The sequence below is a fragment of the Helianthus annuus genome, chromosome 15 (genome assembly GCF_002127325.2).
Source record: "Helianthus annuus cultivar XRQ/B chromosome 15, HanXRQr2.0-SUNRISE, whole genome shotgun sequence".
NCBI classification, from domain to species: Eukaryota; Viridiplantae; Streptophyta; class Magnoliopsida; order Asterales; family Asteraceae; genus Helianthus; species Helianthus annuus.
The window spans coordinates 76,099,749-76,127,188 of NC_035447.2; the positions used below are offsets into that span (position 1 = coordinate 76,099,749).

Here is a 27,440-nt window from a genome sequence, read left to right on the forward strand (position 1 = left end):
AGCGAACTTTTTAGAAAAAAAAATATCTTGGCCTAACTTAGTTAAGCAAACAAAAAAACATAATTAAACATCAACAAACAAAATCAAACATGAAACAATTAACTAAACTAAGGGGCTGTTTGGTAGCCTCTGAATGGTCATTAAGAGGTTGTCTCTTAATGAAACCATTAAGAATTTTACCAATGAGAAGGTAGAAGAATGTGACATGTGATGATTTACCATTCAGAGGTTACCTCTTAACCATTCAGACTTGAGGTTACCTCTTATTCATTCAGAGGTTTTAAACCATTAAGAGGTAGCGTCTGAATGGTCATTAAGAGGCTACCAAACAACCCCTAAAACAACCTACAAGTTAATAGGTTACATAGTGTCTCTACAAATTAATAGGAGATTTGAGTGTGGTAATAAGTAGGAAAGATAAGTATTTGTTTTAAAAATATATTAAATTAACAATTTAGACTTGAGGATAATATTTTATTAAAGTATGATAAGATTTAATATTAATTTATTATTTATTTAGTTAATATAAGATAAATATAAATTTGAAGATACCTTCAATGAATGACACGTGTCCAAAAATTGATTTCTTTTATTATAACAGATAAATTTTGTAAATTGATTATTAATTTAAAATTAAATACTGGTTAATTAATGTTTTTATTTATACGCATTATTACATTCTTACTAGACATCTAAAACGTGAATAACCAATGATCTTTTTGGCTAGTCGTTAAACAAGGGGTGGAAAGCTTTGCTTCTCTCGGAGGTTTTGGGTTCAAATACGGACAAGGGAATTTTAATACTAACTTGATGATACTAACTTGGTGATACTAACATACTAACACGGTTAGCGATATCCTAACCGTACGTCATTAAAAAAAATCTAAAACGTCAATGTTCACATACAGCAATAACTCAAGTCTATAATGGTTGTGTGATAACTATCAGTTATTACTTTTTTAAAAGAAGTACTTACGTCTCAGTGGTTTAATTGTTATTATTTTCATTTTTTTTAACGGTCAATGAATCCTCTAAATGGGTTACTGACAAACTTTTTTTTTCAATGGCCAACAAATCCTCCAAATAAATTACTGGCGAAATTCACCACATCAGGATACACTTGCCTCCGAACCAGGGAAAACCCTCTCCTAGGACCGAAGCCCGTGAACACTCGCCCGAAGGCACGACACTACGGTGAGGTAAGACCCGCTCAGTTCAAGGATCGAACAAGCGATCTGCGCCTAATCTCCCATTATCACCAGTTGCGCATAAACTAATGAGAAGAGCAGGAATCGAACTTGGATCACTTAGACAGTGTGTAGTGGGGCGGTATGCTCCCACATAGCGCCGGAAAACGCCCCGAAACACCGCCACGAAGGGCGGTATGGCCAAAAAATTTTGAATGGCGCGATGTTTATCGCGGCGTTATTGAATGATTTTGTTTCTGTTTTTCCCTTTTTTTTGTGTTTTTTCCGTTTTTTTTTTCTGTTTTTTTTTTCTATTTTTTTCTGTTTTTTGCAGTTTCTTTATTTATTTTCTGTTTTTATTTATTTTTCAGTTTATATATTCTGTTTTTAATTGTTTTCTGTTTTTATATCTTTTTTTGTAGCAAATAATCAAAATCAATCCGTTTTTTTGGGCCCGAATACGAGATCATTTTTTCAATCTCATGGGTAAAGGAGACGAATACCGCCCACCGACTCTATATCGGGCAAGTGGACCGATATAAACAAAAAATGCACGAACTTTCAAACCGTGTACCAACGCACTTTTGCCGGATGGAAAAGTGGAAGCAATGACGAAGACATTACGCAAGCGGCATTGGTCGAGTATACGGATGCTAATGGCCATTTCCCGTATCTAAGGTGTTGGCAAATCCTTCGCCATAGCCCCAAATAGGCCAACATCTCTACTCCGAATGGTCGGTCGGGAAATAAACGGCCGTCAAAAAGGTCCAAAACAAACGAGTCGGGTGAACCCGAAACGCCAACCTCCGACGCCCGAAACACCGAGGTGAACGAGGATATTCCGGATGACGAGCCGGTGGAGGAGCTACCAAGACCGCCCGGAAGAAGTAGGCGGGCGAAAAAGCCCGAGTCGTCGTCGATGTCTATGGGAACGGATATGAGTAACACATTTTCGGAGATAAACAAGCGACTTCAAGACATACACAAACTCGGTACTAAATGTATCGAGGAGAACCGCGAAGTTACGGAGATTATGCGGGATAGACAATGGGCTCACGACTTTGAGTTCTACTCGAAATTGCACGACCACTTAACGGAAAAAGCTTTGAAAATGGCATCGGCACAAAAGGAGCGGATTGAAAAAAAATATAACATTTGATTGTGTAATTTTTTTTATTCTAGTTTAATGTTTTTTTATTCTACTTTATTGTTTTTTTAATTTATTGTACTCTTTTTTTATTTATTGAAATGAATTTTAATTTTAAAAAACTTAGAAATGAATTAAAAAAATGAAAATTAAAATAATGAGTAATGATGACAAAGGGGCTTTATGACTACGGCCTCAACTTGAATAACGTCCCATACAGTCCCGTGGTGACATGGCATGTCAAATGTCAGATAACGCCCCCAAAAGGGCCTTATAACCACGGATGACCTTAGAATATCAGGTCTCTCCCTTACACTCCTACACCAATTCATTGATCTCAAAGGTTTAATTATTAAGATGGATTGTAAAATTAAAGGTGAGTGTCATCACTTTATGTTTACCTATAATAAGGTTCTTCTTTTTTTCTTTTCTTTCTAATTTTTTTTTTTTTGAACGGCAAATTTGGATCACTGACGAACTATTGGAGTATTATCATGCCACTAGTGAAACCAACCGATTATATCCATCACTATATACCAATTTTTGAGGAAACCCAATAAATCTGTGAAAACCCCTTGTCGGAATCGAACTAAGGACCTAATAGTCCCTAAGCCTTATCTCACCCTCAAGACGCCACCAGTTTTTTAATCACAAGGCTAAAGTTTTATCTCCACTAGGCTATAATAAGGTTTTTCTGTATGGAACTTTTATTCACAAGGTTTATAAATGACTACTATCTTACATACTAAAACCATTATATTGTATGAGACTTGTTCCGCGTCAACTTCATGTGATCCGGTATGTCGTCCACTTAAAAGAAATGGTCACAGCTATATAGCCAACTCTCTGAATCCTCCCCATTGAAGCAATGGTATTCAACCTTCCCGAAACAGGTCGGATAAAAGGCACCTTTGCCGTGATAGTCGTGAATGTCGTCAGAGATTTGTTGCTCACTTTGGCCGGCTCCACAGTCGTTTTTGAGAGCCGCTAACCTTTTTCACAACTTCTTCATCCATGGTGGTCTGTGAGGAGGAGATGGATTTCTCGGTGTTGGCGCCTGGCGGTTGATGATTGAAGAGCGGTCAGCACTTGCTCATGCTCCTTCAAGGTCTTGTCGACTTCTTGGTTTCTTGTCATGGTTGAACGGTAACGAGAGCCAGGGATGGCCTTGCTCTATGATACCAATGTTATGGTATATTTAGGATGCAAAGAAGTAACAAACAACCCTTCTATGGAAATTATCATGACAAATATCACCAATGAAATGTGTTCAGTACAAACCGTAGTGAAGTTGCTAATAATGTAAACACTAAATGAAAACCTGTGATTTAGACCTTGTTTGACTTTCAAAAGTAAAGCAGTAAACTTTTGGTCAATACACCAACTTATAATTTATAAAGTTCCTATACGTTTTGTAAATGGTTTTGAACTAAAGAGATCTTGAATGAGAGAATAAAGCTTTGCTTTGTGTTAAAAGAATGTTGACGGGTCAACATGTCAAAATTTCATTACCAAACAAAATCAGGACGAGGATTCAACGAGGCATGTCCATTAGTTAAAATTAGAATGATCAATCATGGTTAGTTGTGGGACTCGCAAAGTGATGAAATCGCGTTGGGGTACCAGAATTCGGTAGTGAGGACATCACTAAACAAATCCTAAGCCTAGATAAGAAACTTGTAACATGAAATCCAGGTCAAATATACAAGTCAAGGGTAAAGAAATTATGTTTTGTAACACTCGTTGCACCCAATCAATTACTGGGTTTGATCAATCATGCAAGGATATGCTCAGTCACATGGACAAAGGCAACAGCAACCTTCTATCTTTTTTCCTAGTAATAGTCTGCCTAGAAATCCGCAACCGTATAGGAACTAAAACAACCGCACAAATTATAGCAAGCGAAAGCCAGAAATGTCTCGCGTAGAGGGCCATATATGACGATATTACCAGCACGATGAACAGTGTGGCCCACAAGATTGCCACCGCAACATCCACCCTGCATCGTTCAATCACCAGACTACTTTTAGACACAAGAGATCGATTAAAATCAAAAGACGACAATAATCAAACCATACAAACCTGACCCTATTTGGGCCTAAACGAACCGTGTAGCAAATAAAAACTTGGGTCTTTTTAATTTATAAAGTATATAACTAAAATTCTGATATGTATGTCATCCTTACTAAGAATATTATCATCTACAATTATACATAGATTTTAAAAACGATGTCTTAGTTTTCATACTTTGTGAACACGTTTAGCATTCAAAACCTCGACTGACCTACGGCCAAAACGAATAACATTTTGCTTAGAACATTTCTAACTCTGTTTTGAGGCGTTGGTAATTAGCTAAAACCGTTCACAACTATGCGGTTTTGAGTAACTGGGGTCGAAATAATCAGATTTTATGACCCAAAAGTTGCAAGAAAGATGGCTTTGATGATAAAAGTAACATTATTTAACCATGTCTTACTTTAACCAACTAATTATATGATTATCTAATGCTATTTCTTCATGTCCCAACTATCATTTTGTAAACACGCATCCAAACAGGCAAACACCCCCCTAAAACTGATTAAAACCTACTCAACAATGGGCCAATGCATGTTTTTGATTGGTAATCATGAGAACCAGTTACCAGGAAGCTCACAAGACCCCGCCAATACCTTGCTAACCAATGGGATTAGGTTAGGTAAAACGGAGTTTGCGTCGGGCATGTGACCTTCTAAGGTTAAAGACAGGAAACCAGTAGAAGCTGGATTCAAACCTGAGACCTTTTCTGATTCATGCGCTTACCACACCACCTACTTGAAGGTTTACCCCAAGCATTTTACCTCAAAATCAGAAAAATATACGCATTTTAACCAATCAAATTCTGATATGTATATCATCCCCACTAAGAATATTATCATCTACAATTCTGTATAGATTTTGAGATGAGAACAGATTTCAATTGTATGTCCTGCATTCTCGGGCCAAACTGATAACATTTTGCTTAGAACATTTTAAATCTGTTTTGAGACATTGGTAATTAGCTAAGGGGTTGTTAGGACATAAGATGTACATCTAAACAGGTAACTATAATTTGAAGTCCCAACAATTGTGTTTGACAAAAAAAAAAAAAAAAAAAAAAAAAAAAAACTGCTTATGATTATGCGTTTTTTGAGTATTTGAGGTCAAAATAATCAAATTTTGAGAGCCAAAAGTTGAAAGAATGATGATTTTGGAGATAAATTTAACATTATCTAACTATATCTAGCTTTGTTCAACTAATTATTTAACTATGTAGTGCTACTTCTTCATGTCCCAATTATCAATAGGTAACTATTTACTCGTTCAAATTATGATATGTCATCCTCACTCAGAAATCAGAATATTATCATTTACATACATTTTGAACACGTTTTGAATTGTATTTCCAGCACTGAACCTTTAATGAGTTCAGGACTACCACGAACCCATGGCCAAAACGGATAGCATTTTGCTAAAAACAGGTCATGTTCGGATGTACACATTTAGCTAATGGGTTGTTTGGATGTACAGATCCAAACAGGTCAATGTGACTGAATTCCCAACAACTGTGTTTGGCAAAAACCATTTACCATTATGCGTTTATTAGTATTAGGGATTAAAATAGTCAGATATTGAGAGCCAAAAGTTGCAAGAAACATGACTTTGCAGATAAATGTGACATTATCTAACTATATCTAGTATTTAATTATCTAATGCTACTTCTTCACGCCCTAATTATCAATTTCAAAACACACATCCAAACAACCCCTATAAATGATCAGCACCTACCACCACAACCCGACGGCCAAACTGAAATGTTCAATCAAGTTTCACAGTTCCATCTTGGTTTCAAAATGCGCACATCAAGATAATCAGAGAGGCGTGTAATCACTCTCAGATCAAATTAGTTTGGTGGTTCTCCCGAATAATTAAATCGGATACAACTCTGATTCGAGATATTTAACAACAGTATGCGTGTTTTAGAATTCGTGAATGAACCATAATGTCACCAAAGAAGAAGATACGAATTTGGGGATTGTTTTGCATATAACTTCCTCTGCGAAGTTATAATTCAAATTTTAAGTTAAATTGCCTCAAACTGCCTTTATTTTGGTCTCAAATTTTTGGACCCTGCTTCCATGGGCGTTGCCCCTTGGACCCCCATTCAGGGCTCCACCCGAATACTTGGAATTATAACAACTCGAACAAGCGAGCATTCCCACACCTCCTAACTTGTTCGATGTATATTATAATTCCCTTTGGTCACCAAGTTAATCCCCCGATTACACTAAAATATCTAACACAGAAGCACACAACGAGCAATACACACGATGCGTTGATGAGATCGCATCGCAGCTGATACGCATGTCATGCAGTCTGATGCAACGCCTTATTCAGTTGACTAACATTTGAACAAATCCGACCATCAATTGATCAACGAGTTTTGGTACACAAACAAATCCGATCGTAGATCATATCTTTTCCGGTTAAAAGTTAACAAGTTAAAATTAATATCGATAACTAAACTTTTAGTACCTTTCCTAAATAAAGACCGCTTCGCGCGCGTTTTAAACAAAAGTGCTATTAACTTATTAACTAATGGTACAGTACTCTGAATCGCCTAAACCCTAAAACGATCCTAACACATAAATTATGAACAATTACAGATCGAAACACAATCCTAACACACAAATCATAAACAAGTTGTTCGTACTAGATCAACAAGAATAAGGCATACCAATTGGAGATATTTGGCTTGGGGGAGAAGATAACGAGAGGAGACCACTTGTGCTGAGATCGGATCTGGCTATCTCTGAGTTGCTCCACGAGTTTCGAACGAGTTATCATAATAAACCGATTCGTTATAATACAATTCTCTGTGAGTAAAACCCTAAATTTGAGTTTGAAACCCTACGATTGGATGTTTAGATAGTGGTGGTAGAAGAATTTGACCGGTGAATAGTGTGTTGTGTGAATAATAATCGGAGATCGCCGGAGAGGATTGAGGGATTAGGATAATGGCCGGATTGGTTGGTGGTTGCCGGCGGATGACCGAGAAGATGGGAGCAGACTGAAAGCTACCTCTCAGTTTGATCTGCGTGTCTTAATTTGCTATTCTTCTTGTTTTTCTAATTTAGGTGGGTTGTAAATGGTTGTGACTGAGTAGAGAAAGAGAAAAAAAATTACTATTTATTAGTAAATTTAAAGGAAATACTGTTTATTTTAATAATTTTTTATTATTTTTAAAAGTGGTTGTGAGTAGAGTAGATAGTTAGACAAGGGGATCCGTTGTCTCCCTTCCTGTTCATTATTGTGATGGAGGCATTATCTTACATAATTGACAGGGCGAAAAATGATGGAATAGTGATTGGTATTAAAACTCCTTTGAACGGTCTGATTGTGTCCCATTTGTTTTATGTGGACGATGCTATTATTATGGGGGAATGGTCGAAGTCGAACATTGACAACGTGGTTCGAATCCTTAGGATTTTCCATTTGTGTTCAGGTTTAAAAATAAACCTCTCCAAATCTAATCTTTTCGGGGTTGGAGTTGGTAATGGGGAATTGGAGTATATGGCGAACATCATTGGTTGCCAAGCAGAGGCTTTTCCTTTTAGATACCCTGGCTTGACGGTCGGAGCTAATATGAATAGGGTAGCAAATTGGAAACCTGTGTATGATATTGTTGATGCGAGACTTGCGAAGTGGAAAGCGGTCATGTTATCTATGGGAGGGAGAATTACACTGATCAAATCGGTTCTCGAGAGTCTTCCGACTTATTATTTTTCTTTGTACAAAGCTCCGATTCAGGTTATTAAGGATCTCGAATCTAAAATTAGGAATTTTTTGTGGGGAGGAAACAATGAGATTAAAAAAATTCACTGGGCGGCTTGGGAGCGTGTGGCTAGTCCGACTGATAAAGGTGGGTTGGGCCTTAGTAAACTTAAACATGTTAATATATCCTTATTGTCGAAATGGGGCTGGCGTTTTAAAGAAGACCAAGAAAGGCTGTGGGTAAAGATTATTGAATCGGTTCACAAGACCAGAGCTAATTGGGACTATTTTCCGGTCCGAAGATCTATGGTGGGAATTTGGTGCAACATCGTCAATTTAATGGATAAATGTTTGCTGAATAACAAGCCTATAAAACAGCTGTTTGTAGAGGAAGTTGGTAACGGGGAGTCTTTACTGTTTTGGATTGATCAGTGGTTGCCAGCAGGCCCGCTGAAAAATTTGTATCCTTCTTTGTTTGACTTGGAGCAAAATAAATATTGTGAGGTTGCTGAAAGGCTGCTTAGCAATGGTGGGAACTCTAGGTATAATTGGCAGTGGGGTAGATCGCTGAATTCTGGGCAGAAGGTAGATGATCTCATCGGTTTGTGTTTTATGCTTCTCGATGTGGATCTGAAAGATGGTAGAGACAAATGGACTTGGTCTGGTTCGACGGACAAGCTGTTCAGCGATGGATCGGTCAAGAATCTTCTGACTAATAACGCTGGTATTCAGGGGAATTACTTTCCGAGTTCATGTAATTGGCTCCCTAGAAAATGCAACGTATTTATTTGGAGACTCGGCTTAGACAAGTTGGCTACTTTGGAAACTCTCAAGAAAAGGAATTTGGATTTGGGAGACTCGTCTTGTATGCTCTGCGGCGATCGCGACGAAACTGTGGATCACCTTTTCTGTTCGTGTAGTGTTGCCTCGACAGTTTGGTCTATTGTGAGTTTGTGGTGCAAGATCCCTCTCATTTGGGCGTTTTCGGTGAAAGATTTGCTTGAATCTCACGAGGTTATTGGCATTAAAGGGAAGAAAAAAGACATTGTTCAAGGTATCATTGGAGTGGGGTGTTTGAGTGTTTGGAAGGCCAGGAACGAGTTCAGATTTAACAACAAACCGGTAAAACTGGAGGGGATTATAAGGGAGATCAAAACGATGGGCTTTTTCTGGCTCAACTCTAGATCTAAGGATTTTACGGTTAGTTGGGAAGATTGGTGTAGCTTTGTTAATATGTAAGCTTGTTTTTTAGGTGTTTTTTCGTTTTTGCCGCCCTTCCTTGGGGTTTTGGTGTTAATGAAAGTCGCTTTTCAAAAAAAATAAAGAGATGATTATAAAAGTATAAAAAAATATTATTTAACTGAAAAGCAGAAAGAAAAATTAATTTTTTAATGTAATTATAGAGATAAAATTAAAGAATTCATTGTTTTTTTTAAACGGCCAACAGAATCAATCCCGAGTACTCTCGGGGGACTAAAGAATTCATTGTGAATGTTGTAAATGGAAGATTACTATTTTTATTCTTGATAGTTATTATATATGCAAAATCTACTACTTCTAATAAAGCAAAATAATGTTTAGCCACTTGTCATTAGCTTAAGCCAATACTTGCCATGTGGCATTTGATTAATACCTCATTTTCTCAAATGACCGCCAAAACACAACATCCCTCACGCCTTTTTTCTTTTCCTTCTTCTTTCTTTAACCTAATTAATGTTCACCGTTTCACACAATCAACTCTTCATCTTCACTCCAATCTTCTTCCAAGAATACCATCGGTTTCCATATAATAATGAATTATTTCACTGGATCTACATATATAGATGGTTCTACGTTCTTCATCGTCTTCATCTACTTCTTCTTTTTCTTGATTCGATTTCAGAATTTCGAATATCGATCTACAAATCTGTAAGTTGTTTTTGTTAAATTCCTTCTTTAATCATTATTCATGTGTTCCTTCGTTTAATTACTGTGTTAAAACTATGTTTCTGTTGATTTAACCCTAAATCCGATTTTCATTGAAAATCAGTTGATTTTGGGGTTTTAATATTATGTTTTTGTTATAGAATATGATGTTTATACAAAACCCTAAAACCTATTTTCATGTATAATATTGTTTATTTCTCATTTTTATTTATTCTATCAAGTATATACGAAACCATAGATCCGATTGTTATGGAATATCTTTGTTAGGTTTTATTTGAATTGATGTCTAATAAGTTTTATTTGATTGATGCTTAATAAGGTTTTGATTGTGATTGAAAACCCTAAATCCGATTGGGATTGAAAAATATGTTGATTTTGGGGTTTTAATTTTATGGTTTTGTTAAAGAATAAGTTGATTATGCAAATCCCTAAAACCGATTTTGATGCAGAACATTTTTTATTTCTAATGTTTATTTATTCTATCAAGTTTATACGAAACCTAGATCCGATTGTTATGGAATATCTGTCTTAAGTTTTATTTGAATTGATGTAAAGTAAGTTTTCTTTGATTGTGATGCAAAATAAGTTTGTGATTGTGATGCAAAAGCCTAAATCTGATTGTGAGGGATTGTGATGCAAAAGCCTAAATCTGTTTGTTTTTGTGAGGGATTGTGATGCAAAAGCCTAATTCTGATTGTGATGCAAAATAAGTTTTATTTGATTTGATTTTGTATTCTATGAGCCTCATTCGTGTATATCATTGTTATGAATTATAGTTTTTTATTTGATATGATTCTGTTTATGTGTTTTCAGTCTGATTTATTGGTTATGGTTAGGTTATACAAACCCTGATTCTGATTTTCATGGAAAATCTGATGATTTTGTTTTTATTTCACATGTTTATGTAATCTATGAACCTCCGTTTATATACTGTGTTAAAACTGATGAATGATTTTTCGTGTTAATGTTGTTTTTTTGCTTAACGATTTGATATTGTGATTAATCATCGGATTATGAGTGTTGTGTTTGTAATTTGTTGTTAGGCTAGATAAATTTGTGGAAATTTAGAAGTGTTTGGTTGCTTTTTAATTCATTATATTGTCGAATCTTTGCTCCACCTTCCTATTGTTTTGTTTGAATATTGATTGAATATCTTACGTGTTCTTGGAGTTTAATGGTTTGATCTTTGATGTTTGACAATTTAATTTCAGATCATGATAACGGTTCGGTACTATCCAATCTTGGCACACATGCCAATCCACGAAAGTATCACCTTTCTTCAAATTCCAAACGGGGGCATGAGGGTCAGCAGCATCCTTCTCCGTATAGGTCCGATAGTAATAATCTCCCAAGGTTTCCTCTGGGCGGATGGGAGATTGTTTACTAACACCAGTAGACTAATCTTGCTCTTCAACTGTCACCTTCTCAACAAGCTCCGGCGTAGTGTCCGAAGGTTTAGGGGAAGGAGTAGAAGTTTTTTCAGTTGCCCCTTCCCCCAGGTCTTGAACAACAACCTCAGGGGTTGGGGGATTATCAGCATCACCCATCACACTTGGGTCAGCTTCAACAGGCTCCTCAGCTTCAACGGTCTTCTCCACACCATCAACCTCTGTAGGTTCCAGCTGATCAGCAACAGAAATGCGTGGAGGGGTAGAGGGAAGTTCTTTATTCACCACAGATGGCAAGTTTGTGGGAATTGGAGCAACAGGAACTTCTGGAAAAGTAAAAATCCATAAGGGTCTAGTCCGCATAAAGAAAACAAGGAAAGATGCTACTTACCAGGAACAGGTTCCGTAACAAAGGCATCAAGATTCCCTCTTCGGGTAATTTTCTTCCTCTGAACTTTTTTAGGAGGTTGACCCTCCGCGTCAGTATCAGCTTGCTTCCTTTTACCAGCCTTCCTATGCACCAAATGCTCGGGACTAGAATCCAAATCGATAGGCTCGTTTGGATTGGAAGGGGGAACGTCAGCAGGGTCCCTCGGCTCAGGTTTCGGTTCTCGAACAGTCACTACAGGAGCAAGACCCTCCAAAAAATCAGAAACCACCACATAATCACACCTGGAGTCAGGAGAACGGCGCGTACCTTTCTTCTCTCCAACATTCTTCATCTTCAACGGTTGAACTTTAACAGCTTCACCCCTCTTCAACGAAGAAGCAGAAGTTGTCACGCGCCTTTTCTTTTCAGGGCCTGTGCCCAAATTCAACAACTCACCTGCAAAGGCACATAATAAAGAATTTACCCACAACGCGCAAGAACAGGAAACAGAAACAAATGTAACTTACCCGCACCAGCAGCCGGGTGAACAGATAAATCCGCATCCCGCGGAAGAACAAAATTTCCCACAATACGGTGGTACCAAAGCTCTTCTTCTGGTTTTTTCTTGATTGTACCCATTCGACCGCCTTCCCTCTTGAAGGCAACGACATACAGAGAAACAACTACATTCGAAGAAAGCAGCGGGTCAAAAAAAAAAGAGGGGAAGAATCCCAAACTTACTATGACCATCCTTCGTATATACAGGTTTGTCGTCACGCTCCATCTTCCAGTTTAAACTCATGCCGGCTCCAACAAGAGCTTTCTCCGGCAACACAATATTAGGCACATCTTTCAAATCTTGATACCAGTTCTCACTAACGGGGGTCTGAAGGGTTTCAATCGGAACATCATCCTTCCACCTTAGAACCATCTTCATCGGAATCACTCCAGCCTTGATAAAGAAAAATTTTTGCTTCCAATCATGGAAAGATTTGGGGGATGCAGTAAAATTTTCTTAGCAGAAACCCTCTGAACGAACGAATAGAACCCTTGGGTACAATGCATCTGATGAAAAACCCTAAATCGGGGGACGGTTGGTTCAACATACATCGTCCGACACACGAATTCAAAATGTCGAACCCAAACCATACCAATAGGGTGAAGTTGGGAGATATGCAGGTTGTAAAACTCAAGGATTTCAAGAAAAATCTAGTAATAGGCAAGCGAAAATTACCATCACAGAAAAAATCCCAAAAGAGGGTAATATACCCAGCCGGAGCATCTGCCGCCGTCTGCCCCTCTTCAGGGTACAGAGCACCCCAGCTTTCTGGAAACTTGAAATTCTGAACTAAACCATCAAAAGACGCTCTAGACCACTTCAACGGTGGAAGTTCAGTCGACATCTCTTCAGCAAGACCTTCTTGATGTTCTCCGGTTGACATAAGAAGGGGAACAGTGGATTTTCTTTTAAACAAAGAAGGGGGGGAAATTTTTCAACAAAACAATAATTACACAAGAGAGGTTACCCAAACGTTATATATACTTATCGCAATAAATAGCATCGGTAACCGTCACAGCGACTGTTCCGGGTATCACAGTTCCCCAAACAGCAGAAAAAAGAAATGTCCGAACACACACGCGTTTACACGCGCGTGTGTAAGACACGGACAGTAAAAAACAACTGACGATGACAGGTTGTCAAATCAATTTACCACACCAGCCTCGTTGAAAGTCAAAGATTTTCCATAAAAAATCTTTACAAAAAATTCAATCTTCTCACAGAAGATTTCTTATTTTTTCGCGCCCAAAAAACATTTCTCTCTCTTAAGTCCAGTGCTCCACTTATTTGCATAAGTACAACACTAGACTGGGGGGACTTGAAGGGGTAAGGTCCCAAAAACCTCATAAAAAGGATTTGAGACCATACCACAAACTGGCCTTTCAACCTTTTAACCTTGCGCGGCCGCGCATTGGTCTTACAAAAGGGAGAAAGTAATCAACAATTTATAGTCGCGCGCCCAAAGGAAAGCATAAAATCCTTGCGCCTTCTTCCATTAGCAAAGGATTGAAATCCTAAAGATTAATACTTCCGCCCAAATATCCAAACTCGGTTATTATTTTGCCCAAACTTGGGATTTACACATCTGTGTCCACACAGTAAGGTGCCACACTAGATTACAGCAGTAATCTTCTAGAAAGAATATGATCGTACACCACCCAGACGGTTACAACCGTCTGGACACGTGTCATTACCACAGGCATCCCTAAAACCACAACGAAAGCATGCAATTGGAGAGTGATCTCCACTTAATCACTTTCCACGTGGCAATCCCCCAGCCTTAGATCAAACCACGATCCGTGTGCATTCACATCGGATCAAGGCAACTTGACGTGAGATCAAAGAATTTAACGGAAGAAAATATAACCGCTACGGCGTTAGCATCTTCCGTCATCTTTTCAATAACAGATTTTCCCTCCCAAACTCCTGGTTATAAATACGAGAACTGTTCAGGTATAAACTCAGATCACACTCACTTCTCAAATACTATCTCTTCTCCATTACCAATATTTATTCTCACACCGGAGTCGGGTCAAGGAGAGAACCCTCTTCTCCCCTTGGCGAGGCTAACGGTGCTCTTTTTTGCAGAATCACCGGAGAAGAAGTTCGGTAGCAACTAAATCAACCGAGAGAGAGCTAACCCTTTTATGCGGATTCAAACCCCCTAGATATTTCGGTTCCGACCATATATCTAGTGTTTCTTCTTTGGCGCCCACCGTTTTCTCAGATTTTCTAGTTTCTACCTCGTTTCAATTCAGTTCATTCCATTTTTCTGTTTTTGCACATGGCAGAAAATTCGTCATCTCACCGGCAATCTGGTCCTCGACCAAACGTCGAAAACAATTTACCAGTGGAAGGGATTGTAGAAGAGGCCTCAGACGATAATGAGGTTCAATCCAATCGAGCAAATGATCATGTTACTCCAGGAATGTTACCAGCAAATCCCGCTCAGTCAATTTTACCACCAGGAGAAACTCCGATATCATGGTATGTCCGATCCCAAGGGGCATTAAACGCAGTGTACACACAGTTGTGTGCTCAAACTGCTCCCGTGACCCAATCACGATTGCCGAGATCTAGAGTTCATGCTTCCCAGCGAGAAGAATCAACTTATGATGATACAGGCAGTTACCAGAGACAACACCGTGGTGAACCACACCCTCGTCGAAGGCAATCGGTTCATGATAGGTTGGGTTCCCAACGGGACACTCACACTGATGAATCCGATCAAACATATCGTTTGAGTGCAAACACTAGCGTATTCAACAGACTGCAGCCAAACTATAACAAATGCAGGCCTCGAGCGGTTTATAACCCTGAGGCAGAGCATAATTATGACTTAGTTTACCGCCCTGAAGAAGCAGCAGAAAACTCGAAGTTCATACTGGAGATAGCTCTGGCTCCATTGGAGAGGGCAAAATTACCATCTAACGTTGGGAAATTCAATGGGTTAACTGACCCCGATGATATCTGAGAGTATTCACTAGCGCAGGGTTGGTTGGCGGTTGGACTCTTCCGCTATGGTGTCATTTGTTTGTACAAACATTAACCGGCCCAGCGCGAATCTGGTTTGATAACCTACCGACGGGACAGATCGAGTCATGGAAAGATCTGCGTAAAAAGTTTTTAACACACTTCAGCCAACAAAGGCGTTCCATGCGTGATACATCCGACGTCATGAACATCTGGCGCCGCGATGATGAGAATCTGGAGGATTTTATCACCAGATACAATAAAGAAGTGTTGGAGATTGGCGGTGTTAACGAACAACTAATCCGTGCTCAGTTTAAGTACGCGGTTAGATGTGACGACATGGTCAAGGTATTATCTGGAACAGAGGGCCTCCCCAAGAGTTGGGAAAAGATAATGGTGGCGGCCAAGGTTTATGCGCAGACTGAGAAAAACCTTACTACAAACAGGCCACCACAACCACACAATAGACCCGCAGACTTAAGTGCAACCGGTGAGAGAAGGTTCAAAAAATCATGGCGCAAGTCATCAGGAAGTCGTTCCTCTGAAGATGCCCGCACAACAATCAACAAGCTCTCTGCACAAAGAGAAAACAAGCACGAAAATAGGGAGAGGCAGTGGACTCCCCTAACAAAGACCCCGGCGGAGGTTCTGAGTACTGAGGACTACCAGTTCAAACCTCCGATTACGATGAAGAGTAAACGTGGTCAAGACCCAACGCAATACTGCGAATATCATAAAGACAACGGGCACACCACGAATAACTGCATATCTCTGCGTACGGAAATAGAGAAAGCCCTTAAAAATGGAGAACTTACGCATTTACTCCAGAATATGCGCAAGGAGATTAAGCAGATTACCCGGGGAGAAGAAAGCTCAAGCAAATGGGCCAAAACTTAAAGGACTCTATAGGTTTTCCGCAGAAAAGACATGACTTATCAAATGCGGCGGAACTATCAGGGAGAAAGTTAAGTTCCATTTAATTATAAAAAAAAAACTTTGTAACGCCTCTGAGCTTTATCCATGAATAAAATTACAAAGTTTCTATTATTTTTGTGTTTACAAAGTACATGCAATTTCTTTTTGGTAAGCGCAAAAACATTATGGTAGTATAAAACAAGCTCCATGCGTGGTCAGTGATCACGTCACAAACGACCATAAACTCACACATGAGCTTCATACCAACTTCATTCGCCTTACTCAAGTAAAAGCAATTGTACTCATGCAAAATATTGTAAAGTCATTTAACAAAACAAATAGAAACATACTATCTTCAGCGTACAAATACGCCCTAAAGAGCTTCAAACACAGCAGTGTTTCGAATTCTTGCGCAACAGCGCACTGACAAAACAAGGATCTACATCCCACAAAAAACAAATTGTTCAAAACAATTACATCCTACTCTAAATCTTCACCCTCATCCGGACAGATTTCTTTAAGTTGCGCCACGTAATCATCCGATTGCAGCGCCACATTTATCAACTCCATAACTGGAAGTTGCAAATTATTAAACTCTGTCTTCAGGGAAGCAAGCGCAGCGGCAGTATCTACGCCAAAGGTAGCAGACTTGCTATCATCCCAGTTAACCTTCAGCGCGCTATTCACATGTTGGGAGCATTCCGCGTAACCTTGCACGTACCCATCTCGCCGTGCAGCAACCATCAAATTAGCAACAGTTTTATCCAGTTCTTCAGAGTTTAACACAAATTCAGCAACCTATGAAATCAAGCGAAAATAAGCATCAAAAAAAAAAGAAGAAGCGCATATATGATTTCGCAACAAAAAAGGGAAAAGGAACTTACACAAGCAATCCCGCGATCCTTCAACCAGGCCATATCATTCTTTAAAGGGTCAAGCTCACTTTCCGCTGTGACCCGCGCCGTTTCTGAATTTTTCAGTTTCTCTTCAACCTCAGTCAAACGGCGGGAGGTTTCAGTATTTTCGGAATGCGCAAGTTCCAGATCCTTCTTCAGTTGTTCCTGGTCAGAAACCAAAGCAGTAAGTTCCTCTAATTCTTTATCTCTAACGGCAAGAGTGGTTAAAGCTTGTACCCCCCGTTGTTCACTTCGTTCCCTATGAGAACGCGCCTCCACCAGCACAGCTTCCATATCCGCTTTTTCTTTCTTCAATCTTTCTACCTCCGCATCTTGGTTCTTCAGATTTTCAACTTCAGCCTTGAGGTTATTAATGATATTACGAAGGTTTGCCTTCTCAGCATTATCCTTTTCGCAAATTTTTCTCCAATTTTTACGCTCCTCGGAAAGGAGAGCAGCTTCAGCCTCCGCTTTTCTTCTCCAACCAGCAACGGACCATTCATCAGTCTTACGCTCAGTTTCAAACTTGGCTTGATCAGCTTCTAATTTAGCCATTAACTGAGCCAGACGTCTCTCATCTTTGGCGAATTTCTTCTAAGCCGCCATAAAGGATTTCTGCTCCTTATGCATGCTGTACCACTCACGAATAATACGGTGGGTGGTAGAGACATGAGAAGCAGTTTCAGCAAAATAAGACTGGTAGGTCTGCTCATAAGACCGATCTTCCCGAAACTTGACCTCCCCGGGTGGAAGTATCCCCTGCAACCAGTCTTGGCACACATGCCAATCCACGAAAGTATCACCTTTCTTCAAATTCCAAACGGGGGCATGAGGGTCAGCAGCATCCTTCTCCGTATATGTCCGATAGTAATAATCTCCCAAGGTTTCCTCTGGGCGGATGGGAGATTGTTTACTAACACCAGCAGACGAATCTTGCTCTTCAACTGTCACCTTCTCAACATGCTCTGGCGTAGTGTCCGAAGGTTTAGGGGAAGGAGTAGAAGTTTTTTCAGTTGCCCCTTCCCCCAGGTCTTGAACAACAACCTCAGGGCTTGGGGGATTATCAGCATCACCCATCACACTTGGGTCAGCTTCAACAGGCTCCTCAGCTTCAACGGTCTTCTCCACACCATCAACCTCTGTAGGTTCCAGCTGATCAGCAACAGAAATGTGTGGAGGGGTAGAGGGAAGTTCTTTATTCACCACAGATGGCAAGTTTGTGGGAATTGGAGCAACAGGAACTTCTGGAAAAGTAAAAATCCATAAGGGTCTAGTCCGCATAAAGAAAACAAGGAAAGATGCTACTTACCAGGAACAGATTCCGTAACAAAGGCATCAAGATTCCCTCTTCGGGTAATTTTCTTCCTCTGAACTTTTTTAGGAGGTTGACCCTCCGCGTCAGTATCAGCTTGCTTCCTTTTACCAGCCTTCCTATGCACCAAATGCTCGGGACTAGAATCCAAATCGATAGGCTCGTTTGGATTGGAAGGGGGAACGTCAGCAGGGTCCCTCGGCTCAGGTTTCGGTTCTCGAACAGTCACTACAGGAGCAAGACCCTCCAAAGAATCAGAAACCACCACATAATCACACCTGGAGTCAGGAGAACGGCGCGTACCTTCTTTCTCTCCAACATTCTTCATCTTCAACGGTTGAACTTTAACAGCTTCACCCCTCTTTAACGAAGAAGCAGAAGTTGTCACGCGCCTTTTCTTTTCAGGGCCTGTGCCCAAATTCAACAACTCACCTGCAAAGGCGCAGAATAAAGAATTTACCCACAACGCGCAAGAACAGGAAACAGAAACAAATGTAACTTACCCGCACCAGCAGCCGGGTGAACAGATAAATCCGCATCCCGCGGAAGAACAAAATTTCCCACAACACGGTGGTACCAAAGCTCTTCTTCTGGTTTTTTCTTGATTGTACCCATTCGACCGCCTTCCCTCTTGAAGGCAACGACATACAGAGAAACAACTACATTCGAAGAAAGCAGCGGGTCAAAAAAAAAAAGAGGGGAAGAATCCCAAACTTACTATGACCATCCTCCGTATATACAGGTTTGTCGTCACGCTCCATCTTCCAGTTTAAACTCATGCCGGCTCTAACAATAGCTTTCTCCGGCAACACAATATTAGGCACATCTTTCAAATCTTGATACCAGTTCTCACTAACGGGGGTCTGAAGGGTTTCAATCGGAACATCATCCTTCCCCCTTAGAACCATCTTCATCGGAATCACTCCAGCCTTGATAAAGAAAAATTTTTGCTTCCAATCATGGAAAGATTTCGGGGGATGGAGTAAAATTTTCTTAGCAGAAACCCTCTGAACGAACGAATAGAACCCTTGGGTACAATGCATCTGATGAAAAACCCTAAATCGGGGGACGGTTGGTTCAACATACATCGTCCGACACACGAATTCAAAATGTCGAACCCTAACCATACCAATAGGGTGAAGTTGGGAGATATGCAGGTTATAAAACTCAAGGATTTCAAGAAAAATCTAGTGACAGGCAAGCGAAAATTACCATCACAGAAAAAATCCCAAAAGAGGGTAATATACCCAGCCGGAGCATCTGCCGCCGTCTGCCCCTCTTCAGGGTACAGAGCACCCCAGCTTTCTGGAAACTTGAAATTCTGAACTAAACCATCAAAGACGCTCTAGACCACTTCAACGGTGGAAGTTCAGTCGACATCTCTTCAGCAAGACCTTCTTGATGTTCTCCGGTTGACATAAGAAGGGGAACAGTGGATTTTCTTTTAAACAAAGAAGGGGGAAAATTTTTCAACAAAACAATAATTACACAAGAGAGGTTACCCAAACGTTATATATACTTATCGCAATAAATAGCATCGGTAACCGTCACAGCGACTGTTCCGGGTATCACAGTTCCCCAAACAGCAGAAAAAAGAAATGTCAGAACACACACGCGTTTACACGCGCGCGTGTAAGACACAGACAGTAAAAAACAACTGACAATGACAGGTTGTCAAATCAATTTACCACACCAGCCTCGTTGAAAGTCATTCCATAAAAAATCTTTACAAAAAATTCAATCTTCTCACAGAAGATTTCTTATTTTTTTCGCGCCGAAAAAACATTTCTCTCTCTTAAGTCCAGTGCTCCACTTATTTGCATAAGTACAACACTAGACTGGGGGGACTTGAAGGGGTAAGGTCCCAAAAACCTCATAAAAAGGATTTGAGACCATACCACATACTGGCCTTTCAACCTTTTAACCTTGCGCGGTCGCGCATTGGTCTTACAAAAGGGAGAAAGTAATCAACAATTTATAGTCGTGCGCCCAAAGGAAAGCATAAAATCCTTGCGCCTTCTTCCATTAGCAAAGGATTGAAATCCTAAAGATCAATACTTCCGCCCAAATATCCAAACTCGGTTATTATTTTGCCCAAACTTGGGATTTACACATCTGTGTCCACACAGTAAGGTGCCACACTAGATTACAGCAGTAATCTTCTAGAAAGAATATGATCGTACACCACCCAGACGGTTACAACCGTCTGGACACGTGTCATTACCACAGGCATCCCTAAAACCACAACGAAAGCATGCAATTGGAGAGTGATCTCCACTTAATCACTTTCCACGTGGCAATCCCCCAGCCTTAGATCAAACCACGATCCGTGTGCATTCACATCGGATCAAGGCAACTTGACGTGGGATCAAAGAATTTAACGGAAGAAAATATAACCGTTACGGCGTTAGCATCTTCCGTCATCTTTTCAATAACAGATTTTCCCTCCCAAACTCCCGGTTATAAATACGAGAACTGTTCAGGTATAAACTCAGATCACACTCACTTCTCAAATACTACCTCTTCTCCATTACCAATACTTATTCTCACACCGGAGTCAGGTTAAGGAGAGAACCCTCTTCTCTCCTTGGCGAGGCTAACGGTGCTCTTTTTTACAGAATCACCGGAGAAGAAGTTCGGTAGCAACTGAATCAACCGAGAGAGAGCTAACCCTTTTATGCGGATTCAAACCCCCTAGATATTTCGGTTCCGACCATATATCTAGTGTTTCTTTAATGTCACTCAAGATGCTAGCATTTGTATGTTTTCTAATATCGTTTTAGTTATTAGAAGTCTGTTTTAAGAATATATTAATACTCTTAAAAAACGTGAAAAATGTGTTTTTAGTATTTTTGGCTCATAAATCCTTATTTAGAGGATAGATAATAACTTGATTTTAAATTTAAAAATTTGATTAACGATTTGTAGTTAATAACATTAATTGAATTTCCTTTTTAGTTTGGTTCAATGTACCTAGACACGTTAGTGATTAAATTCTTATTTGTGTGTTTTTAATTAGGGGAAATCTTGGTTTTTGAAATATGTTAATTCGTTTTTAGGAGTTTATGGATCAAAGTAGTTGGGTAAAAAGTCAATATGGATTCAGGCTTTCGATTTGGTTGACCCAAATCATTTTTAATTTAGTAGTATTTTCATTTGCTTGAATAAAATGATCTATGATGTTTTGGCATGTTTTCAGTATTTATATTATCTGTTTGACCCACTTATAGAGAAAACATAACATGAATCACAACCCAAACATAAAATCTATATAACCTTTGATACTATTATCTGCAATTCTTGATTTTATGGCTTTTAAACGGGTAGCCATGAGGTATTATCATTTGTCATCTAAGTGAATCTTATTTGAGTAGTAACATGCCAACTTCATTAATTTTTCACTTCAAATACTTGGCAATTTCTATGGTTTTTTGAGGTTTGTTTGTTTTTAATTCCAGGTTCTACTTTTATTTTTCCTTCTATAAATCTATAATATGCAGGGCTGTAACCGTAATGAATGAAACATTAAAGCATGCCGAATGCTTGCCGACTCGGACATGCTTTGCCATGACGCAATATTGTGAAGGAACCATTGACGCCATCAAGTGATTGTGCAATTTTGGGTGTGTCGTCGTTCCTTCACAGAATTTTGGATATGTATTTTTTTAGTTTTCTATCTTTTGAGTTTTTACTTGCAAGTCCTTATTCTAATTCAAGATAATGTGAAACATTTTTGAGTTTTTCTTTGTCGTTCCTTTGTTAAGATAATCATAAACTTTATGCATTTCATCATTTTTTTTTTAATTTTAAGAATTGTCATTGTGTTGTCTTTCATCTTTTGCAACTTTTCATTTTCTTTAACACATCCAAACATGTCTTCCATGAAATCTTTGAACAGATTATCAGGACACGGGTATCAAAAGGCGCTGGATCTGAATCTTATGCAGGTTTTCTTTTGATGAGTTAGATATTTACATGATAAAAACCATGTATTTTATCAGACTGGATTAAAACTATATTGAAGCTTTGCAAATTTTAGGCCCTTCAAAGTTCATGTTCGTCAAAGCTCCTTTTTCTTTCAATATGCCTCTCCACTTTCTTCTCAAGCGTGATTATAGATTCAATAAAAAGGTAATGTTTAATTATCGGAACATTTTTATTTGAGCATGTTGATGGCTTCAAAAGACCTATATTATTTTAAGTACTTTTAGAATGACCAGGTCTTTTTAAATTATTAAATCGTATCGAGTTTTCTTTACTAATGGTTCTTCTTAAGAACAACTTTACTAATAAGTGATAACATATATATTGTATATATTCATACAAATCTATAACCTAGAGCTTGATACTGGACGTTCATATTTATTTGTTTGTTATCTTTTTTTTTTTTTTTTTTGCCACATTTACAACTCCATCTAGAGTTTGAAGTTATAGTTGCTTTTAGAGGTTGCAAGATTAGTGGGATGGGTAATTGGTCAAAACGGGTAGTAGGTTTGGATCATATGTGATGTTGTCCTTTTACAACTCTATTTAGATTTACAGGCTACACTTGCATGTAGAGGTGGCAGGTTGGGTCACATGCTAAAACAATTAAATTTTAGTTGCTTAGGCAAAGCTTTTTAAAGGCGTTTGGAGGAAAGGATACTAGAGTTGACCAATCAAGTCAAGGTAAGACTAACAAATTTTATCAAGCTTGGATCTTTGACTACAACAAATGATCAGTTCGAAATAAAAGCAGCCTGATATTTTCTAAATGTCGTTACAATTGATCATTTTATCTTAAGGCTTCCTAATCGCTTAAATGCACTAATTTGCAGTTTCTCCTATAAGTAATAAAAATTCTTCCTATTGTTGTGACCTTATAAACTGCATTTCCTTAGTCATGTCCTGAACAAAATGTAACTGAAATCTGTGGTATTGTTTTGCTTGGAGTGGTCTAAACCTTTGATCATATTTGCTTTATGCAGTAGCAACTGATCTATGAAGGACTGGAGAGGCGAAAGATCGGTTTTTTCAGCATTATTCCTATCGGCACCAAAGCTGCCAAGGTATAGACCCACATTTAAAACATTCTCAAACTTACATTGCTTCATTTATTACAATTTAGGAATGTTTTGTTTAAAAAAAGACCAAGTTCTTATCAAATGGATATAAAACACAACCCAAATGGGTTTGAGTGAAGAGTCAAAAAGTCATGACTCTTCAACTTTTAACATAAACAAACTGAGTCAGTTGAAATAGGGTTTGTATACTAATAGTTTTTCATCCATATTTATAAACCTTTTGTAAATAAATAATGCACTAAGTGTGATAATTAAAGACAATATTATCACATTAATAACATGCATTTAGGAGTTTTATGCACAGTTATGATGAACCACAACTCAAATGGGGTTGAGTACCAGGTGAAAACGTTAAACAAGTCCTCTTAACACAACTTTTATTAAAGAACTGGTGCAACAAAGATTATTATTATTACAATAATAGTTGTAATTAACTACCTATTTGATCCGTTTGAGATAAGAGACAAATCACATGGTTTAGCGACTCATCTTTTGCTTATTCTAGCATCTGTCAATTTAGGAAAACCAAGATTGTAAAACATATTTCATTCCTGTTCTTTGTAGGTTATCGAGAAAGTTTTGCTAACCCTCAATGGCACATTGAGCCAAATCGCCTTCCGTGTGACAACCATGGATGTCTCGGACTTGACCATGAGAATTGAAAGGTCGTCTACTTATGACTTGGACAAGGCCGCCACAAGCAACTTTTGAAGGTTTGTAAAATGAAAATAATCAAATTATCTTTTATCTGTTATATAAGATTTAATGTCGTCGGGAAAGGTGATTTGATGAAGGTTATACGAAGCCACTAGGTATTGTTTCTCGAATGGTTGGTCTGCTATGGTTCGTGATGTTGGTCTGGAGGATAAAGATGTTATTGTTTTCCATGTTGTTGATGCTCAGATGCTAAAGTTCACTCATTTTAAGGCTGATTGTCTTTCTGGTGTTAAAAACAAGTTTTTTTGGTAGAGATGTTATTTCCCGAGAACGGTAACTTGGTAATTTATACCTTACTACTTAGGATGAAGAACCAACTGACCTTTTTATTGACGATTGCATTTATTCTTTATTTAGTGGTTGCCGAAAGAGTTTATGAACAGGTATTTCAAAACCGACACTTTGGACGATAACTTTACAATTCGTTTTGGAGGTACATACATGTGGAATGTCAAAGTGAATAGGCTCTAGGGATCGAACTACTTCATTCAAGATTTCTCACAAATCAACAAAGAACTTCATCTCATATCAGGTGATGTAATCGTTTTTGAGTTGGTTGCGAGACGTATTTTCAACATTCTGGTTTTCCGTCCTAATGGAATATAGTCTGTTATTCCCGAGGTTGCCAATAGTGTTGGTGTTGAAGAAGAGGAAGACACATAACAAATGGATGTTAGTGAAGATTTGTTATTAGACAGCGAAAATCAAGACATGGAAGATGACATTGTAGACGTTGAACATGATGTGCCAGTCATTGTAGCGGATCCTGTGTTGGAACCAGACTTTGTTGACGTTCCACATATTCCGGCCGTTGTTCATCAAGCCAACCAATACGAACTAACATGGTGTCCATCTTTTCGTTTTGTAAGTTTTTCATACTATAAATGCTTTATTTTAATATTATGTAACGCTTTGAAGTTTGTATTTTGTTTATTTTATCGGACTGTAATGCAGTGGTTCCCAAAGGCATTTGCATCAAATGTAGATATGTCTGTCCTTGATGAGATGGTAGTTCAAACTGAAGACGGGTTTTCAATGACACTAGAGATCCGGCAAGAAACGGCACGTTGGAAAATGCTGCAGGCTGGGTTGGAAAATGGAGCTCAGTTTTTGCTGTGATATTACAGGGATCAAAACACGTTTCGAATTCTTAATCCGAACCCCTAGGTGATGTATCTATTGACAGATAGCGTCAGAAGTAAACAACTAATATCGTTACCAAGCATGTCGTATGTGTGGTAACAGTTTTGGAACAATTATTACTATATATGTTTTGTTTACAAAAACTTAATGTGTAACGAACATTATGTCGATGTACTTTTAGGACGTGCTCAAGTGTCTCAAAATATTAGGTTTAACAATCAAAGTTTAACGGTTCTACGTTTAAATTATTTTATATGTTTAGTTGGTGTTTAGCCACCCGCGAAAGTCGCGGGGTCTTAGGCTAGTCATCTTGATATTTGCAAACGGACAGTCTGTGTTGTTTGTTGTTGATTCTTTTATTATAATTTAATTAATAGATTTGAGATTTTTAATTACTGGCCAAACAAATTATTATCTATATTAATTAAATAAAAAGTTCTCGTGAACAGTAACATTTTAGTCTATTTTATTATTATATAACATTAGTTTTTTATTATATTTATTATTAGTATATTTTTCTAACTAATTGTTATACTAATTAATTTATTTTATCCCTTTTCTATATATATTATACTCCTCTAACCCGTTTAACTTTTTAATCATTTGATTTTTCTCTGATTACTTGCATTCTTTTGCTTAAGAAAAACTAAATACGAAGTTGTGCTTGATTTTTTTAGCGACATTTCTATATAAATTTTATTAAAAATGCAGTTGTGTTTGAAATACAGGTTTTTTTGGTATCATGTGCTATATCAAGAGTCGGTGTCACAACGGTTCCATGATGAACGGAACCAACACCGGCCAAATCACGTCGATACCGTTATTAGTATTATCGGAACCAATATCGGTATATACTTACAAAAATATATGCTTTTAGCCCGTCTGTTTTTATTTAGTTTGATTTTCATCCAATATATCGCGTCCAATATCTTTTTTATAAAGTAGAATGCAATATTGTGTATAATAAAATCTCACCACCAAATCCGACAATGACATCGGTATTGCTATAGTTATTATGGGAACTGACATCTGTATTCGTTTTTTTATGATTTTCAATGTAAAACACATTATTTTGAACATATCATGACTTTAAACAGAGTGTCGGTACCATAACGAATTGAACAAAACTGAGAGAATTCCCGCCGCATCGTGCGGGCAAATCCACCTAGTTATGATTACAATATATTGAAAGTTAAATACATAAAGTTAACATTTAGAACAATTTATGTTTTAAAACCTAACATTTAAAATAGTTTATATTTTAATGTGTATTAGAGATGCATCCATATGACACTTTATATTTTAATGTGTACTAAAGATGTATGAGAAAACGACACAAGTAATTACGTTACATGTTAATTTTTTTAAATTAATAAAATATTATAATAATACCTTTCTCAAACTAATATATATATATATATATATATATATACTCGTTTTATGATGTAATTTGTTTCTAAATATCAACCTATAAAAAGTTATGTTGTTTAAAACAATTTTGGTAGTTTATGTAAGTGCAGTGTCCGGTGACTAAAGATATCAGTGTCAGACAGAACTGATAGCAACAGTTGAGGGGGGGTCTGTAAGTGCAGTTCCTGCCGGGTAACTGTGTTTTATCAGTTCAGGTCAACTAAAGCAAAGTCCAAGTCAGAGAAGTCAAAGATGATGAAGCAAGACAGGATTCCGGATTGCAAGGTTAACTGGGAATATGGGTTCCGAGTTTATGACCTTGTCCGAGTTTGTTATCTTATCCGAGTTTGAGCTATAAACTCGGATGGTTCCCTGTGTATTAAAGGTTACTAATTTATGAGTTAAACTCGGACGATTGTTTTGTTATTATTTCGAGTTTGTATGTATTGTTGGATAAAATTGTTTGTTGTATCCCGGACAATATGTTTTGTCCAGGTTTAGTCCCTAGTATATATATATATATATATATATATATATATATATATATATATATATATGTGTGTGTGTGTGTATAGGGTAGATTAGGGCAACTATTGGAATCTTTCTAGGGAGCCTCCTTGGTGAGCTTTGTGCATTTTCTAGAG

General features: G+C 38.1%; 1 long non-coding RNA gene across 1 annotated transcript; it reads right to left on the bottom strand.

Moving 5' to 3' along the window:
- Nucleotides 1-3,914: 3,914 nt before the first annotated feature.
- Nucleotides 3,915-7,506, bottom strand: LOC110911830. Its single transcript, XR_002577400.2, has 2 exons — nucleotides 7,088-7,506; nucleotides 3,915-4,333 (listed from the first exon to the last, which is right to left on the bottom strand). It is a non-coding gene; the product is annotated as an uncharacterized LOC110911830 (long non-coding RNA).
- Nucleotides 7,507-27,440: the final 19,934 nt, after the last annotated feature.